General features: G+C 36.8%; 2 long non-coding RNA genes across 2 annotated transcripts in view; one reads left to right on the top strand and one right to left on the bottom strand.

Moving 5' to 3' along the window:
• LOC134547528 (uncharacterized) overlaps nt 1–16,545 on the top strand; it is a 40,803-nt gene extending 24,258 nt beyond the window's left edge. The window contains exon 3 of the long non-coding RNA XR_010079511.1: nt 12,227–16,545. This is a non-coding gene — a long non-coding RNA (uncharacterized LOC134547528). The remainder of the gene's footprint in view (nt 1–12,226) is intronic.
• LOC134562045 (uncharacterized) lies at nt 927–7,942 on the bottom strand. Its single transcript, XR_010083055.1, has 3 exons — nt 4,039–7,942; nt 2,620–2,752; nt 927–1,205 (listed from the first exon to the last, which is right to left on the bottom strand). It is a non-coding gene; the product is annotated as an uncharacterized LOC134562045 (long non-coding RNA).
• Nucleotides 16,546–18,199: the final 1,654 nt, after the last annotated feature.

Below are 18,199 nucleotides of genomic sequence, written 5' to 3'. Positions count from 1 at the left end.
TAATATAAATGGTGCTTTCTTAGAGGCCAACCATTTCCTGAACTATTGGAATCAGTTTAACTCAAATGAAAGCCTTACCTCACTCTTGGGTCTCTTTCTGTCTCTACCTTTCTGTGAAGAGAAATAACTAAATTTTCAAATTAAGCATGCTGTATTACAGCAACCTGAAGGTGGCCTAATTTTTACTCATTTCAAATGTTCTATTATTAATGAGAAACCCAGCCTAATTGTATTTCCTTATGACTTCAAATTAAAAATGACAGACCACTGCAGAACATGGAAATATTTTCCAGGTCAGGTAGTAACATTAACATGCACATTATTTATTTTTTCTGGCAACTGGCCTGTTCTTTTTAAGCTCCAAACTGATGTTAATTTAATAATAAAGGATAAAATTCAGTGCTGCAAAAGCCTTCCTCTCCCATCAGGGCTTATGCACATTTCTGAACCTGCTCATTCATCTGTCTTAAAACCCAGAAATCCCTTTGGTTAGAAAAGGAAATGCCTTCTGGATCCTCTGATAGTGGAACACAGGGATTAAACACTTGCCTTACTTGTATCTGAAAGTGTTATAACTGGCATCCAGCAAATTCTGAGTTCAGAGTGGTTTTTTATGTAAGGTGACCTATAACAGGTTTCTGGCGGTCCAGATTTTTTTGATTGTTCCTTTTTCTTAGAAAATCAAAATTTTATTTATTTCTAGTATTCTCCTGCTTTTCCAGCAGATTAACTCAGATGTCCATGACTTATTTTCTAGAATGACATTTGAGGAGCAGTAAACAAATTAAATCTAAATTAATTTGAATAGCAGTAAACAATTAAAATTTTGATTCAAACTTGATTAATTAAATTATTTAGGACTAGTCAAAGTCATTACTTTCCTGGTAAATACCTTTCAATATTTTATTCATTCAAATGTTCCAGAAGAGGTTTAGTGAAAAAGTGTCCTTATTTCAGATATAACTCCTTCCTCCAGTGAAAAGAATTTCCAAAGTAATATCAAAGCAAGAAACTGAAATGCTCCATCAACCAAACCAAAGAAAAAATTCTTCCTGGAATCTTGCTGGGATTCAGCTTGTCACAGTTTGACCAGCATGAGGTGCATCTATTTCTTCAGTACACAACAAAACCTCATGGTTACAACGTCAGAGGCTGCAGATGTTCCACTTGTACTCATGGGCAGCTCAGAGAGCTGAAAGAAAATTCTAAATAATAAGAGAGAAGGTCAGCGATTACTGTGCCAGAAGTAGGTGTGATAGGTAATATTCTATTTTCTACTTACTTACTGTACAGTTATTCTGTCTTACTTCTGTCCTACTGAGTAGTATACTCTAAAATTTCTTTTAACACAATGTAAAAGTGAGGTAATGTAATTTTAAAATATTGAACTTTCAGGTTCCATTAGGTTGGGATATTTTTAAGAAAAATGAATCAGACATCATCAAAAATTCAAATATTCTTTAATTTTACCTATTTCTGGACGAAACAAGACAGCTTCATTATATAATCCAGTACTATTGAATTATATCACATAGTACTACCCCACTCCCCCCGTATTTATTTAGCATTTTTAAGTAGAAAGAGTGTTTCAAACATTTTATACATTCCAATCAACCATCTTTAGAATTACATGTTCACCGAAAAGAAATATGAGCTAAATTTAAAAAGCATTGGCATCCTGGAATGGATTTGTTTGGTTTCAGTTCCAAGTATTTCCCTCATGTGATTTAAGGAATTTAAATATATTGTTTACATATGTAGCATCTCCAATAGAAATAACCAGATGCTAAGGCCTCTCATGTTCTTTCAAAACACATTATATACACCTTCCATTTATTTTGTGATTGAAACCTCAAAGTTTCAACCTAAAGAAAGTAAGTCATCTTCGTAGGTTCCCTGACAGCTCAGTAAGTGTTATCCTCATTTAAGAGGTCCTAAATGTCCTGTACAAGATTGTGTATTTTAGTATGTTTTCAAAAGTGGATTCAGGTAGCCAATACGTTTGCAACCCTTTAAAAAAGTTTGGGAAACTGATTTTTTGATGTGGATTAAGTGAAATTCAAAGGTTTGAATATATATATATACACACACACACACATATATATATAGCACATGGAAGTTTTGGTTTAATTTGAATCTAGGACAGGACCTGGCTCATGGGATACAAATTCATCTTTTCTTGAAAAATAACCTGTTCCCTCAAGTCTGAGAGACTGATTCACCTCTCTGCCCTCACTGGACACCACATAGTGTTTTCCTCTCCGTTCTCCTTTATGAAAACAGGAACTACAAGAAGTATTTAAAACCATGTACAGTAATTTCTCCACTTGTCTTGCTGTTCTTACTTGCTCCCAGGAATATAAGAATTCATTGCCAAGAGCATTTTAAAAGACAATTATTAATGTTTTTTTATATTAAATTCAAAGTCAAATTATAAACCATGTAGAAGAAAGGATAGTTACAGCTTTGTAATGACACTAAAAAACTGTTTATACATCTGAGAGGTACAGCAACAAGGCTACATCTCATAGTGGAAATGACAAGTGCAAAATAATTTGGGAAAATCTTTTGTATGAAGCACAACAGAAGATAGAGACAATTTCAAGAAACAGATTTCACCTTTTCCGTGCTCTGAAGTGATGATGCAATTGCTCTGAGGGGAAAGGACTGTACATCAGCTCATGGATGAGGGTTCAGCCAGCTGAGTCAAACACCATGTCCTCAAAGATTTGTGTCTCCAGAAAACCTTGTCCTGAAAGACAAAATCTTTTCATTCACTTTTTTGTGCATGTAAACTTTTGATTTCTGTCTCTAAGGTCAGTAGCTTGGACACCAAGCTGTAGTATTGATTGCTTTGAATCACCAATACATGGATATATTTAGTGGAAAACATCACATAAATACTGCCATACCAAAGAATTCAGTAACTTCTTCAAGCAAAATCTGCCCACCCATGCCATATACTTTTTAAATAGACTTCTCTTTTCAGTTTTCTAGGAAAACAGGGTATAGATTCACACAGTAGGAAAGGGTATTGTCTTTTGTGAACAGATATCTATATCTAAATCTTTAGTTTGAAATCTTAGGAAAATTTTGAACAAGTTGGGTCACCAGATATTTTATAAATGTCTTCTGTTTACGTAGCATTTAGTGGGAAAGTTTATTATATCTGGCTTAATGCAATCACCTTCAATTTATAAAGAAGGTCCTAGCATTTAAATCTTCTCCACAGCAAGAAAACTCTTCTATGTGGTACCATGTGTCTGATTTTAAAAGTTCTTGTTTCTGAGCCTCTTTTTTTGGGCTTTAAACTGCAGAGGGGAGCCTTTAGAGTTTTCTTAACCTTCTACTTGAAGTTCCAAGAATTACCTTATAATCATTGCACAAGAAATAATCATATCTCTGAACAAGCATCTTGGAATGCAGAAAAAAATACTAAGGTGAATAGTACATTTGGAAAAAATAAGATATCTACTGAAAGGTCAAGAATACTTTAGTAATGTGATTCAAAATTCTGTGTATGACTTAAACATCTGTCCAAACCTAATTCTGAGTATGTTCTAAGCACATGCTAGAAAATTGAGGCCATGTTGATTAAGTGCCTTACATCATGATGTCCAGTAAAGCTGAGAAAATTAAAATACACCTGGCAGATGCAAGTGTCTGTCTACCAGGAAATAAAGTCCTGTGTAGGAGAATTTGCTCTTCAGGGCAGGAAGCCTCTTGGAGGACAGGTGGAGTTTATGTTCCCTGGAGTTAAGCCAGTTAACCACACAAGAAGCAGCACAGATCAGTAACTCAACATGCCGACATCTGTGTTCACAGCAGTTTAGAGCATTTTAAGCCTATGATAAGCCCACTTGAGCAGGAAAAAGGATATTACAGTGCTGGACTCAGATAGATCATCTGCTTTAAGCAGTGGCAAAGAGGAAAAGGACAAGGAGGAGAAGGATGGGTTGTACTGGGAGGACTGACATGATGGAGTGAGTAAGTTCTGCAACACACTGATGCATTTGAGCCTTAGTGTGGTTGATTCACCTTCAATCCAGATACTTCCACACTGAATTCAGGGCATTTTTGGCAAGCATGATCAGCTCCATGGTATTCTGAAATGTGAACAAATGGAGACAGAACTTCAGCTGTTGTTTCAGCTATTGTGAATTAAATGCAGTAATTCTAACAAAAGTAACTTATTATTCAGATTGATATGTATTACAGGAACAGTGGACAAAATTGTAATTCAGTCATCATTATGAACAATAGAAGTACTCATGGGTGGATGTTGAAATACTGTAATTCTTGGGAAAAACAGTGTAGCAAATTATTTACCAGCTCTTTCACCAATCATCATGCAAATCAATAATTGACCACATACAGATCAGGGTATCTCCCTGATGGCAACATGACTGTATAGATGTAACAAAAGAAATTTATCCTGCAGAATCTATATGAGAATAAACAAAATAGAGAATGTGACACAGCTTTTCAGTCAGGATCTGAGTTTGCCTTGGGGTCAGTTTGGAATTGCATAACTGTTATTATTGTAGTTGAGAGACTTTTAAATTTAGCAAATCTGCAGCAGAAGTTAGAAAGGAAAATTAGCATTCATTGTGCCCTACTAGTCAACATTCAGCATGGACCCGCTTAAATTGTCTGATGCATTCTGATTGTATTTCTTTCTTTTATGATATAACTACTGTTTACCAGCAAAATTCCTTAGATCATTTGATTTTAATATACACCTTCATGTCTTCCTAAAAGAAAAGCCAATGTGAGCTCTCTTTCTATTATTACATATTTTAGCATTTCAGCATGGCTTGCAGAAGAAGTTAGTGTCATCTTGGTGGTGAGCACAGACACTGAGAGAAAGATTTCTGCCAGTAGCTCGAAACCAGCCAGCTGGATGGCCTGGAATGTCAGTGAATATTTCCTTCTCCACAAGTGGTAGACTTTCCAAGGTATAGATGTGCTTTTTTCAGCACCATTTCCTTTAGAGAGTAAAGGAAGAATTATTTAGGGGTGCTCTTCTGTTCTGACAAAGTAAAAAGGGTTGCCAGGGTTATAGATCAGGCTGCCTTAGATGTATTTGCAGGAAGACATTCCAGCTTTGGAGGGTGGCAGAAGGAGCAGCACAGAGTGTGGGAGGGATGGGGGAGCAAGGAGCAGGAACAAGTTGCATACTCTGCTGGACTGCAGGACATGGGGAGAGGGGAGGAAGGAGCTGCTGTCCTTAGGCACACTCTGGAGCCTCACTGCATAATCGACATGTTTACACAATGAGTGTTTCCATCCTTGGAAATGAGAGGTGCTGTAAACAGCACTGTGCCTTGAAGCCAAGGAGCACCTGAGGACTCTCGTTCACAGCATCGCAAGAGCTTAATTTCACTCAATGCTACTATAAGAGTGTCCTCTTGTATTTCAGAGAAATTAATCTGGATTCAGAGAATGATGTCTGGACTGAAGTTCCTAGAAACTCTGCCTCTCTGGGTGTTAGTTTTGGGAAGGGCTAGGAAAATACTTTAATATCCACTGTAGGTGTTGACAGTGTCAACATCATGGTCAGAAGCAAAATATTTATTCTTTCTGTATAGGCCTTTGAACACAGTTTCTAAACTCCTCTGAATGATCTCTATTTATTTCCATGATAAGTTAAAAATAAGTTTAATTCAACACAGAAAAAAGAGTGGATAGAGGAATATAGGTGTTCTCTCCTCTAAAGCCACTGTTAAATAACATACACAATTCTCTAGGAGCAGTTTGAAATCTAGATCTGAACTAATCTCAAAACACTACCTTCTAGGAAATAATAGATTTTATCTAGATATCATTCTTATGCAATATCATTTTCCCCCCCTGCCCCTTTTCTTTTTTTTTTTTTTTTTTTTTTTTTTTTTGGTTGGTTGGTTGGTTGGTTGGTTTGGTTTGGGGTTTTTTTAGTTTGTTTTGGTTTGGTTTGGTTTTTTGTGGTTTTTTGGGGTTTTTTTTTTGTTTTGGTTGGTTGGTTGGTTGGGTTTTTTTTTCCCAGAAAAAAATGAGAGGCAGTAATCAAGGTACCTGCCAGAAGAAAAAATCCACAAGCTGGAGCTTTCTTCAGTATTCACACTTAGTGCATTTAAAAGAAAGAAAATGTTCCGCATGAATTGAAAACTTCTGAATGTAGAGTCCTGTTTTAATTTAGCAGTAAGATCTGCTGATTTTCTTAGAGGTTTTTTTTCCTTCAGACTCCAAGAAATGATGAAGTAGTTATTGGTAGTTTAAATGAATTTTCCAACATTTAAAATCTGAAATTCTATGGCATTTTTACACAACTCTTCCCATAGCCAGTATTAAGTAGCAATTTTCCATCTGGGAAGGGTGACATGTCATCCAGATGGTACTAGTGTTTACTCTAAGGCTCTCTACACATCTGTCTAACAGAGAATTAAACTATTCTTTCTATTCTGAACAGAAATTACTTCTGAGTTTTCTGCACTATGAAAACATTATTTTCAGATTAACAGCAGTCAAGCCCTCTTCTTTAGGAAAGGTTATAACATATATCTTTGGGAACAATAAAGCCTAATTGCAAGGACAAAAACTTAAAACTCTAAGCTTGCCTGTGTTGGCAAAGAGAATGTGCATGGAAAGGGTTGTTTCAGATAATGTGCTTGTTCCTGTGTCACCTATTAACACACAGGTAAATATGTAACTGTCAAATCTTTCCTTTTTGGTTCTGATCTTCTGGGACACCCAAGGCATTGTACGGTGCCTACAGCGGTGGATACCAAGGGCTGCTCCCCCTTTGGCACAGTGAGTCCTGTTGGCATTGTGGCTATCTTGACAGTGCTCCAGACCTAAACTTTCTTCTGCAGACAACGGCTCCTGACTGTGAAAGGGCCAGAAGGAAAGAGCTTTTGGCTATGTTGGAAGTTTCACCATGGTAATGAGCCATGCTTGAAGTGCAGATGGGACTGGATTCAACAGGAGATTCTGGGATGAGCACAGCAAGCTTAATTTTATGTGAATCAGAACAACTGGAAGGTGAGGTGCTCAAACCAGCTTAAAGTTCATGTATGTAAGCATTGAGAAAGAGAGGTGCAAAGGGTTGTAGGCCCACAAATAAAAACGCTTTCACTTCTAAAATGCTTTGCCATGAAAACCTATAACAACACATAAATGGATCTCCATTAGTTGTATTTTACTACTTACTTCAGGAGTTGATTAGCATGGATAATGAGCATGTTTCTCATCTAATAGTATCTGTAACTTGTTAGTTGGATGGCTAATTTTACCTTTTGCTGAGGAGTGTTGCAGGATTCTTTACACATGTTATGGGTCTAAGCCCAACACAATGAGAACCAGACCACATCTCTGAAATAATAATCTTGTTTTGGCAATTGAATCAGAAACAGAGGTGTGTTTTGCAGAGAAATTGCCAGTGAAACTGCTAAACTGAGATGTCTTGAATAAAATTCTGGACTTCTACTGCTGGTTTAGTTACCCCCTTGTTGTGTGAGTCTGTTGCAGGATATGTCCTCCTTCTCCTTGTTCTCGCTGTGAGATATCCAGGAACTGTTTCCTACTCTAAGCTTGTGTTGCAGATAACATAGCAGGGTCCACTAAACACAACTGCAACACAACTAATCTGGACCCACAATTTGCCCTTACAGGATTGTTTGCTAAGCAGCATTTTGCAGTGTTAATGTTGCTCCCTTAATCATTATTTAGCCAAGCTGCACATACATAAGTCTTTTTTTTATTCCCTAATAAATTAATCTCTCTAGCTCCTTCAACCCTTTTATTGTTTTCTCTGAAGAAAAAAGCTGGAGAGTGCCTAATAGTAAAGTAACCTTCTATTGTCCATAATTGTTAACAGCAGTAAAAGTTTTATGTTATTCACAACCAATATGAGATACCAATGGCCAAACAGGTTTTGCTTGGTGCATTTCTAACTGTGCCTCAGTGTTCCTTATCCCTCCTTTTTACACGTTGCTATCACTTTCCAAGATCTGGAGTAAAAGTTTCCAGTCTTAGGAAAGTTTTGTATGTGTCTCACCTGGCTCTCTACTGCTGCATGAACTTTGGCCAGCACTACCTTTGGCTGCTCTGACCCTTGAGTGCATAGCGTATGGATCTACATGTCTGAATCTGAAAACAGTTTGAGAGAAATAAGCTTTTTATGAACTCCATGTTCTTACAAACATATGAAGGGTGGTTGCCAAGATTTAGGCCAGGGACAAAAGAGTATATACAAAAATACACAAAATAACACAAGTTTGAATATGCAGAGGCAGACCTTGCTTATTAAAAACAACCATTCTATCTTTTTCCTTAAGGAAGAAATGAGAATGCTAGACACAATTTTAAGCACTACTGTCTTAGTTTGGAAAGACAAGAGTCTGCCAGGGAAAGCCAGAGATTCCCTTGGAATGGAGAATGTAAACCTCCTCCCTCCAAATTCTATAATTTTGAAATTAAGGGGCTTTCAGGCAAAGATATGGGAACAGAAATAACAATCCTTTACCAGGAATATTAAAAATAAAAATGCATTAGTACAACAACAACAACACCACCAAAAAACAACAAAAACCACACCCTGATGGAGTCAGGAATATGACTGACACCCTGTTGACAGGGTGTTACTAACAGTCCAAGTCCTCAGGGAGTAACAGATGTGGTTCTGTTGGAGTAGAGATGCTCCTGTGGTGGTGAGATGGATCCAGTCTTCCTCTGAGAATCCTGTGGAAAACAGCCTGTCCTGCTGTTCTGAATCTCAGCTTCTTCCAGGTAGGAACAGTTGGCCCCTCCCACTGGGTGGATCATCTCCCAGTGGGATGATTTAATTTTATCAGTCATTCAGTGAGCCTTAGGGGCCCATTAATAGCAGATATCCCCCTGGAGGGAGGATGGGTTGTGGAAGAGATAGCACCATGAAAGAAGCACTGCCCCACCTGGTTTTAACAGCTGGCCCATTAACAGAAAGACACCCTCCCCCTCCACCCGAGCCATGAGGAAAGAAACACTGCCCCAGCCAGTTTCAACAGATGGAAAATAGAATACATCTTCCATCAACCCAAGACAACTACTTTAGAAGATTAACTGGATGAATTTGAGAATTGACATGTACATCATTCAGCTCACGTAGCACTCATCTTTTATTAACTATACAATAGTTAATGGTATTAAATATTACATAAATATATAAACCATTAATTATATTACAGAAACTATTATTAGTATAAAGACAATGCTGATAAAGAGGTGAACTGCAAAGTCTGCACAGCAACCAAAGCTCTATCTATATATTTTCTATCTTAGATGTCTTTTTGCACAGAACTTGCCATGTAACTGTTAGTCTCTAGAGATTGAAGGCCAATTAATGTAGAACAGCTAAATTATCCCTGAGAATTTTTCAGTAAGTAAAGTGTTTCTTTTGCAGTGGCAACAGTTACATTCCTTCAGATACAGGCATATTTTGAAGAAGGTATCCATATCCTGAGAATGGTAGTTCCTCAGGAGTAAGCTCGTGTTCCTATCTGAGTTAATGCCTGGTGATGGAAAGCTCTGTAAACACTCTGTGAAGAAGAAAGTAAATTAGTTTCAAGTTAAGAGCTAGAAAGGCGGGGAAAACTATAATTTTGCTGTGAAAAAGATCATGCTAAAGCTGTCAAGGGAGCAAACAGACTGGTGTTGCATAAACAACAGCAAACAAAGGCAGAGATATCAAGATCACTAAATAGCACAGAAGAGATAAAAGTACTCCAGACAGTTTGTGTAAAGTGATAATTGCCTGAGTCGCTTTGAGACCATAGAAATACACTCTGCTGCAGGGCTGAGTTCTCATGTAAAGTAATTAAAGACAAGTTTTGGCCAAACTCTTTGATGTACATACGACAGATCTCGAGAACGTTTGTCTAAATACTCAAGATTTCTGATTTGATTTTATTATTGTTGTAGATCAAGCTTGTAGATCAAGCTTGTAGAAGGCATGGATGCAGTCCTCAAGGGCTTAATATTGTTTTCTTGTTGCATGTAAGTCTTTTTCAGGATCAGAGCCAAAGGATTTGGTATTTTGTGGTACACAGACCTCATAAAATAGTGATAGCGTGTACTAGAAAGTAGGTAAATAGCTTTCAGATACAGATATACTGCCTGTAAATATAAAAGCCGGTAAATATAAAAGAGAAAACTATAATTTTCCAAAGATTATAGTTATATTTGACCTGTAAGTCAAAATGTAATTACAAACTTTTTATTATTTCCTTTAACACAGAAAACATATCTCCATACAGTATGAATTACAGGGCTCTTACAGGAAGTTATTGCAAAAAGACTCTGAGGCAAGACTCAACAGATGAACTTTTCTATCGCATGACAAATATGCTAAAATAGTACTTTACAAATGGGCTACAGAATTGAAGTGTTAGGTATAATCTTCCTTATGTAATTGCTAAGTAGGATCATCATGAAGTATTAATGCATTAGTCAATAAAATAAGTGTAGATAAGGTCAAACACCTTAGGTGTTATCTCTTCAGCTATAATTGCTGCTACAACATGAGTTTATGAAAAGCATGATACATCCTGCATTTTAGCAGTGAAAAGACTTTTTCAAGTAACAGGCTGTTTGAAGATGACAGTAAAATAATGCAAAAATATAAGTAGAACATAATTCTGACAGATGTGGTCAAAGGGCTGAATCTAGAGTCTCTTACAGGGGCAGATTCTCCCATTCTGCTACTTTTACCTAAGTTATCTGGCACAAAAAGACCAGAAATTGATAAATTTTTGGCAACTTAGGATCCTTCATCATTTATTGGCTCTTTAGTAGGTCATTATACTGCTTTCTCGAGGCCACCACTCAGCAATGGCCATTCAAAGAGAAGAACCTGGCTAGGTCACCTTGGGTAGGACCAGAAACTAAATGGCCCTACTGTGATGTCATTTGTCATGTCTGTCATGTGGTTTCTCATCCTCTCTTTTGTTATCCCGTTCTTAGGCTAGAGCCTAACCTTAACACAATTTACAAGATCCTAAATGCAGTGTCAGTGCACATGAAAGCACAACACCACCCGCAGTTCTCTTGCAGTCAGTTGCAAGTGCTTCAAGATCCCAGTCCAAAAAGGTTAGACTGGTTATGAGATGCATGACACTGAATAAATTGACTGCAAAAATTGATAGCTATTAGTGCTCAAAGAATATATTTACATTTACATCAACAGAGAGGGGTTTTTAATATTGAGGGTGGTTAAACTTCTATCAATTAAGATCCTTCTAAGAGAAAAAAAAAAGAAGTCATAGAGGGACTAGAAACTGGCAGTGGATAATGAGAGTTACTGATTCAAAATGTTCTATATTATTTTCCTGCCTACTGATATTCCTTAACAAAAGTAGAATATGCTAAAAGCCTTCCACTGATTTATTATTCTTAGATCACTTTAAATGTATTAGAATTTGATGAACCGTAATCAGTAAGCAAGCCACTGAAATGTAATTTTAGTACAATGTTATTTACAATTTTACATTTACAAATTTACATTTAAAGCACAATATTATGTACTAACCATTTAAGGGGATTCACCTTGGAATACCCATATACTGATTTCAAGATTCATTGACTTCAAGAACAGGCTTGATAAAGGTTTGATCTTGCAAGGAGCAACATTAGGTCCACCCAGGTACATGTATCTGTGAACACCAAATTTGCTAAATTTCCTAAGAAACCAGGAGAAGATTTTTCTCTTCTTCTTATACCATCTACTAGGTAATAAAGTTAGCAGTGTTGTATTGTAAAGAAACATCATTATCATCTCTGGTGTCTTGGCAATCTTGAATTCCAACTGGCTGTTAGAAAAACAAAACAAAAAAACCCCCAAACCCCAAAACAAAACAAAACCAAAACCAAAAAAACCAAAACCAACCAAACAGAAAAACCAAACCAGAGGAAAAGAAGCTTTCATAGCATTAAAAAATTCCTGAAAATAGTTAAATAATATAATTTCATTTATAAGATGTAATTTTTGAATGAGCTGCAGACTGAAGACAAAAGTAAAGTTTCAGTTTTCAATCTATATGACCTAATTAGTCAGGAAGTTTCCACTAAGCTCATCAATTGGAAAACCTCATTGACTATTTTAGAAGAATGAATGTGTCTTGATTGCATTGTGTTTCTTAAATATTTCATTAATGCTGAGTTGGGAACATTTGTGTTCAGCAGAAATTAGGATCTAAATTCTTATCTTCTGCAGGAGAAGAACAAACGGAGAAGACTGGCTTACCTAAGCAATCAGGATGACTAGTATGGACAATAATTTCCTTTGGAGGAGAAAAACTGGCATGACTCGGCCTGACTCTTCAACAAGGATGGATCCTTCAGTGATCCAACCTCCTTCAGTGCCACTGAAACAAAAACTCTGTGATATCTCTGAAGATCCTGATGAGAATGGATGTATCCATGTTTCAATGGCTAATCAATTTTCTCCCATGCCATTCTGTGTATTATAATGAGCAATTATTTTCTCCTTAAGGCTCAGTTCTATTTTGTCATATCTTTAATAGGCACAATTGACTTCTCATAGAGAGAGCAAAGCTTTTCCTAAGATAAAGAAATATCTTCCTGTAATTTGAGACTGTCCCTTCAAGATTAAAAGCTTTTTAGAATAGCAACTGACATCTTGAAAGGATTATTTAATTCTAGTCTAAGACAGGCCTGCAGAATTTCAGACACCCTTAGAAACACACAGGTTTCGCCTTTCATAAATAATTCAATATTGCCAGGCAAGACGTTTGGGCATGGAAGTTTAATCAGCTGTGAAACTGTTTATATATTTTAAAATTTCTAGTATGGCCCTTAGGGTGAGTTTGGCCCAAGTCAAAATACAGTCTCAAACAGTATTTAAACTGGAATCATGAATTTATATAGACCAGAATCCATTCCTCACAGGTAATTTCATGCAGTTTGTTTTGAATGGTAAAAGAGTTTATTATTACTATGTAATAAATAACTATAGACTGTGTTCTGCCAGCTGGCTTCAGTGCCAGAGATCTGGAACAAGCTTTTCACTAATCTTGTTCCACAAAGAGATCCCATTTGTCTATAGCTACTTGCCCTCTTCCTCTACTCCTGTGACTCTTCTTTTTCCTCAAGATTTGTTTTGATTAACCTGTTTTCCTGTCCATCATTGAGATACTTTAGGAATTACAAGAAAATCTTCTTAGAATTAAAAAGAAAAGTCATAGGAAAACAAGAGTTCATCAAGAATCTTAAATAAGAAATTCAGCCTTGGGTCATATAGAGCATGTCCAGAAAAGGGCAATGAAGCTGGTGAAGGACCTTGAGTGTGAGTGTATGAAGAGCAGCTGAGAGAGCTGGGGTGGTTTAGCCTGGACAAAAGGAGGCTCAGAGGGGATCCTATTGCTCTCTACAGCTGCCTGAAAGGAGGCTGTAGCCAGGTAGGGATTGGTCTCCTTTCTCTGGCAACTAGCAATAGGACAAGAGGACAAGGCTTCAACTCACACCAGGAGAGGTTCAGCGTGGACGTCAGGAAGAATTTCTTCACTGAAAGAGTTGTCAAGCATTGGAATGAGCTGCTCCGGGAGGTGTTGGAGTCACTGTGCCTGAAGGTCTTTAAGAAATGACTGGATCTGGCACTTAATGCTATGGTTTAGTTTGTATGGTGGTAATTGGCCAAAGGTTGTACTCGATGAGCATGAAGGTTTTTTCAACCTTAATAATTATATTAACTGTTATAACTGTTATATATTATTATTATTAACTCTCAATTATAATATTAACAGTACTGCTGCTCTACTGTTCTTGTAAGAACCAAAAAAAAATACTTGTGGGACAGAGATTATTGTTTTTCATCCTTGAGAGGCATAGGAATTTTTGTTACATGCAAACATCACAAAGGTTAGCAAATCTTGTAGTCTACTGTATGAAAATCCATTGTGCTGATTAGCATGATTATTGTGTGATTTTTCCTGCAGTAATTATCCATCATTAATGAAAGAGGAAAGCAGGAAACATTCATATCCTGTAGTACAATGGACTAATTTGCAAAATCTGTTAACAGGAAGTTACAGCAATATAAAATATCACTCCTAAATAAGATGAGATAAAATATTGATGTTTTCCTTTTTTAAAACACTTTTTAAAGCAACTCCAAAGGATGTATCAATATACACACACCTATTAAAATAGTCCTGCAATGCCAGATTTTTAGAATGTAATAAAAATGACAATTAGATATTTATTTCTAGTGTCAAATAAGATTGGTTAGAGAAAATGCAGACAAAGCAGCAAACCCACATCTATTCCAGATTATATGGCTGCGAACTAGTATAAGTTATATATGTTTAAAACTAGTACGTAAATATAAATATACATATAAGAACTGTACTAGAAAAGTATTGGGGATTGATCTTGTGTTTATTGAAATCTGTAGGATATTGTATCTGGATATTATTGTAATGGACTATATTTTACTCCTGTGTGGGTTTTTTTGCCATTTGGGTTTTTTTTTGTTGTTGTTGTTGCTGTTCATTTTGTTGTTGTTTTGTTTTTTGCCATCCAGCTATTAAATTCCAGATATTATTCCCATGACAGTGACTGAATTCAAGAAGATGCTGTTTCATAATCTTGAATCATAGTCTTCACTATTAGTGAAGTTTTTAGTTTGTCCAGCATAACTGTTTCCAAGCTATTCATTGTTACATAGTAATTTTATGTTTTAAACTACAAGTTTGACACAAATAATTTGTCCTTTCAAAATAACCTAAATATAATTTAAATTTGATTTCTGGTGCATTTTAATCCACATGGACACATACTAGCAGATCAACTTTTGAAATGGCATTTTTTGAAATGGCACAGTGAGTTTTGTTTCCCTTTTATTTTCTTCTTACAGGAAAAGAAGGTCACCCAGGATATACTTCACATAAAAAAAAAGTTCAACTTGCTGTGTAAAAGGCTACACAACATGCTGAACTATATATAGAATCCAAACTAATTTTTTAATCTAAACAAAGGAAATTGTGCATCTGATTTAAAGTTTTAGTTGACAATGGTAACATTTACTAACTAACATCTTTGATTCTGTTCACACAGACAATATTTAACAGATTTCATTTGGAAGATAATGTATATGGTCAGGCTTTAAAGGTATTTTCTGCCATTTTAATATCTTTCTCATTACATTTTTTTCATATTTGTGGCTAGACTGCTTAAAAATAAACTTTCTCAGCATATAGCTAGGACACATAAGTGTTTATACAAAAAATTTTCCCTATTATCATAGACTGGTTATGCTCAGATAAAGAACTAGGTATGTCTCTGAACTAGGTAAGTTTATTGCATCTTTCTGATTAAGAAATTTATATTACAGAATATATACAAATATTTCCACAGTAGGTAGATTCATCTTGACCATAAATCACAGAACGCTACAGCAGAGTCATTAATTACCAAGAAAAGATAGTTCATATTAGGAATCTAGCCATCTGTAGTTGTGTCAATCTTCATTTCAAACCTGGACTTAACATAAAAAGCTTCTCCCATTTTACTCACTAATTTTGAATGCCTTTTTACTTCAAGACCCTCACTTGTTGTTGTAGACACATTTTGACACCACACCATGGTCCACTGGCTGCTCTTCCCCCTAGCACTGGTATCAGGGGAGCCACAACTTCCAAGCAGACAATGGAAACAGGGAAGGAGGATGAGCTGTGGTGATCCTCTGGGTCACGGTGCAGGCTGGGGGCAAGAACGAGAGGGAGGCTCTCTGGATTATTTCATCCAAGGCTCACTCACTTGAAGGGACAAGGCAGGAGGGGCAATCTGAACCAGTGAACATCGGTTATATAGAGGGGAGGATCAGGGGGTGGAAACTTGGGCACAACCAATCCGAGAGAGGGATGGGAGGAGAACAACTCAAACTGACATGGTTTCCGAATTAATAGGGAAAACAGGGGGAGGAGGAAAGGTCACTGGACTAATGGGGCATGGAGGAACAGGGGAATGCCCAGGCAGGGTTTAGGCAGGGGCTGGGTCTCAGGAACGACTGGCAGGGAACAATCTGGAAAAAGGGGCAGGGTAGGACTTGAGGGACAGTTCCAGGGAGGTACAATTTATGGACAAACCATCAGTTTAACAATAACGGGGGTTACAGAACATACCACTCAAATCAAGATAACATTCTTAAAGCACACCGCTACACATTTAATTCCATGAGGAAGTTTTTACAAGAAATGGACTCAGTTAACATTTCTCATCTTGTGGATCAATTTCTCTCTGATACTGTCTTTCTCTTTCCTAATGTTAAGATAGAAGACTACTTCCAGAAGAGAAAACATCTGTTTGACCAGAGAACTATTGAAATCTCAGCCCAGAAATGTATATTGCTGCCATATAATTTCATCTTGTTAAGGGTACCCCACAGCTGCAGTCTTCAAACTGGGGTGCCTGCACCCCAGAGGTGCACAGTCCATTAGAGATAGGGAAGAAAATGATTTTAGTATAACTAATTTGAAAAAAACTTTAAACATTTCATCTTTACCTCATTATTTATTTTTTTTTCATTTCCAGGAGATTTGTATGTTTTATAAAGGACATATAAAATATCACAGTAGTAAATATATGTGCTTTATAAATAAATACATACATAATATATTGACAGTGTGTGCTCAAAACTTTTATTATTGATAGGGGTGTACAATCAAAAAAAAGTTTGGAGACCCTTACCTGAGACAGCTCCTCCCTGTGTGATCACAGAACCACCCAAAATCTACAAGCCAGGAACCCAGCAAGCTGAAGTTTCCTCTACAGCAAGAGTAACTGGATTGGGTTGCTGATAAACCACTCTAGATTATTCTATCCCCTTCTTGAGGAGATTGACCCAAAGTCCTCAGGATATATATTCTATTGAAATTTTCAGCATTTCTTCTTGAATGTGTAACAGATGGTTTGGCATTGTTTATCTAGTTTTATGGATGTTCTGTAGCAGGTCTTCTGTGTTTCTTTATCTGTTTTTTTTTCTCCTTCCTTTTTAGCTTGTTCGTGTTGACTGTTTGTGTACCTACACAGGTATTTTATACTATTTACCTTCCTCTTGTCCTGTGTTTCTCCCTATCTCTTTCTTTATTATAACCTCTCATTTCCACATACTTACTCTATGTGACTGCTTCACCACAGAGCAACTTTCCGTTCATGTCAATTAAGTAATTACAAACCGGTCTCTAAGACAGAAACAAGAGTAAACAAGAAAAGCAGAATATAGCAAATGCAACTTTCCTATTATTGTAACTCCTGTGTTTGCAATTACTTATGTTGTCAGCTCTAAGTTTAAAACATAAACTCCTCAAGGCAGAAATCATTTTTTACTTTCACAGACTGTTATGTCATTTTATGGCACTATATAAATATTGGTGTACATTTTTAAACACAATTAATAATTTTGCACGTCACAGTGTTCATCTGTCCAACTAAAGAGTGCTTAGAGGGTTATGAATATTATGTGGCAGGTACTGTTCACTTCCTAAAATGGTATTTCTTTAGAATGCCATGTATTGGGTAACTGAGGTAATTAATGTTGTTAGAAAATTTGAGTTAATAGCAGCATCAATCATGCACATTTTGCACATGAAAATCTCACTGATATCACTGCCAGGATAGGCAAAACAAAGGTGAAAACATAGAATCATGGAATCATGGAGTGGTTTGGATTGGAAGGGGCTTTAAAGACCATCTAGCTCCAATCCCACATTGTGGCCAGGGAACATTTTACTAGACCAGATTACTCAGAGACCCATCCAGCCTGGTCTTGAACACTTCCAGGAATGGAGTCACAGTGTCTCTGTGCAGCCTGTTCCATTACCTCACCACCCTCTAAAGAATTGCTTCCTAATATCCAATCTAAACCTGTTCTCCTTCAGGTTAAGGTCATTCCCCTTCTCTTACATGTTCTCATGAAAAGTCCCTCTCCAGACCTCTTGTAAGCCCTCTTTATATACTGGAAATCTGCTATAACTTCTCATCAGAGCCTTCTCTTCTCCATACTGAACAGCCCCAACTTTTTTGTGGGAGAAATGCTCCAGCCCTTTTATCAATTTCATATCCCCCCTCTGGACTTGCTTCAACAGGTCCCCATCCTTCTTGTGTTTGGGACACCAAAGCTGGACAGGACTCCAGGTGAGGTCTCACAGGAGTACAGTATAGGCAGAGA

Source organism: Prinia subflava, chromosome 1, assembly GCF_021018805.1.
Source record: "Prinia subflava isolate CZ2003 ecotype Zambia chromosome 1, Cam_Psub_1.2, whole genome shotgun sequence".
NCBI lineage: Eukaryota > Metazoa > Chordata > Aves > Passeriformes > Cisticolidae > Prinia > Prinia subflava.
The sequence above is the reverse complement of the archived record's forward strand: the minus strand, read 5'-3'. Positions and strand labels throughout refer to the sequence as shown.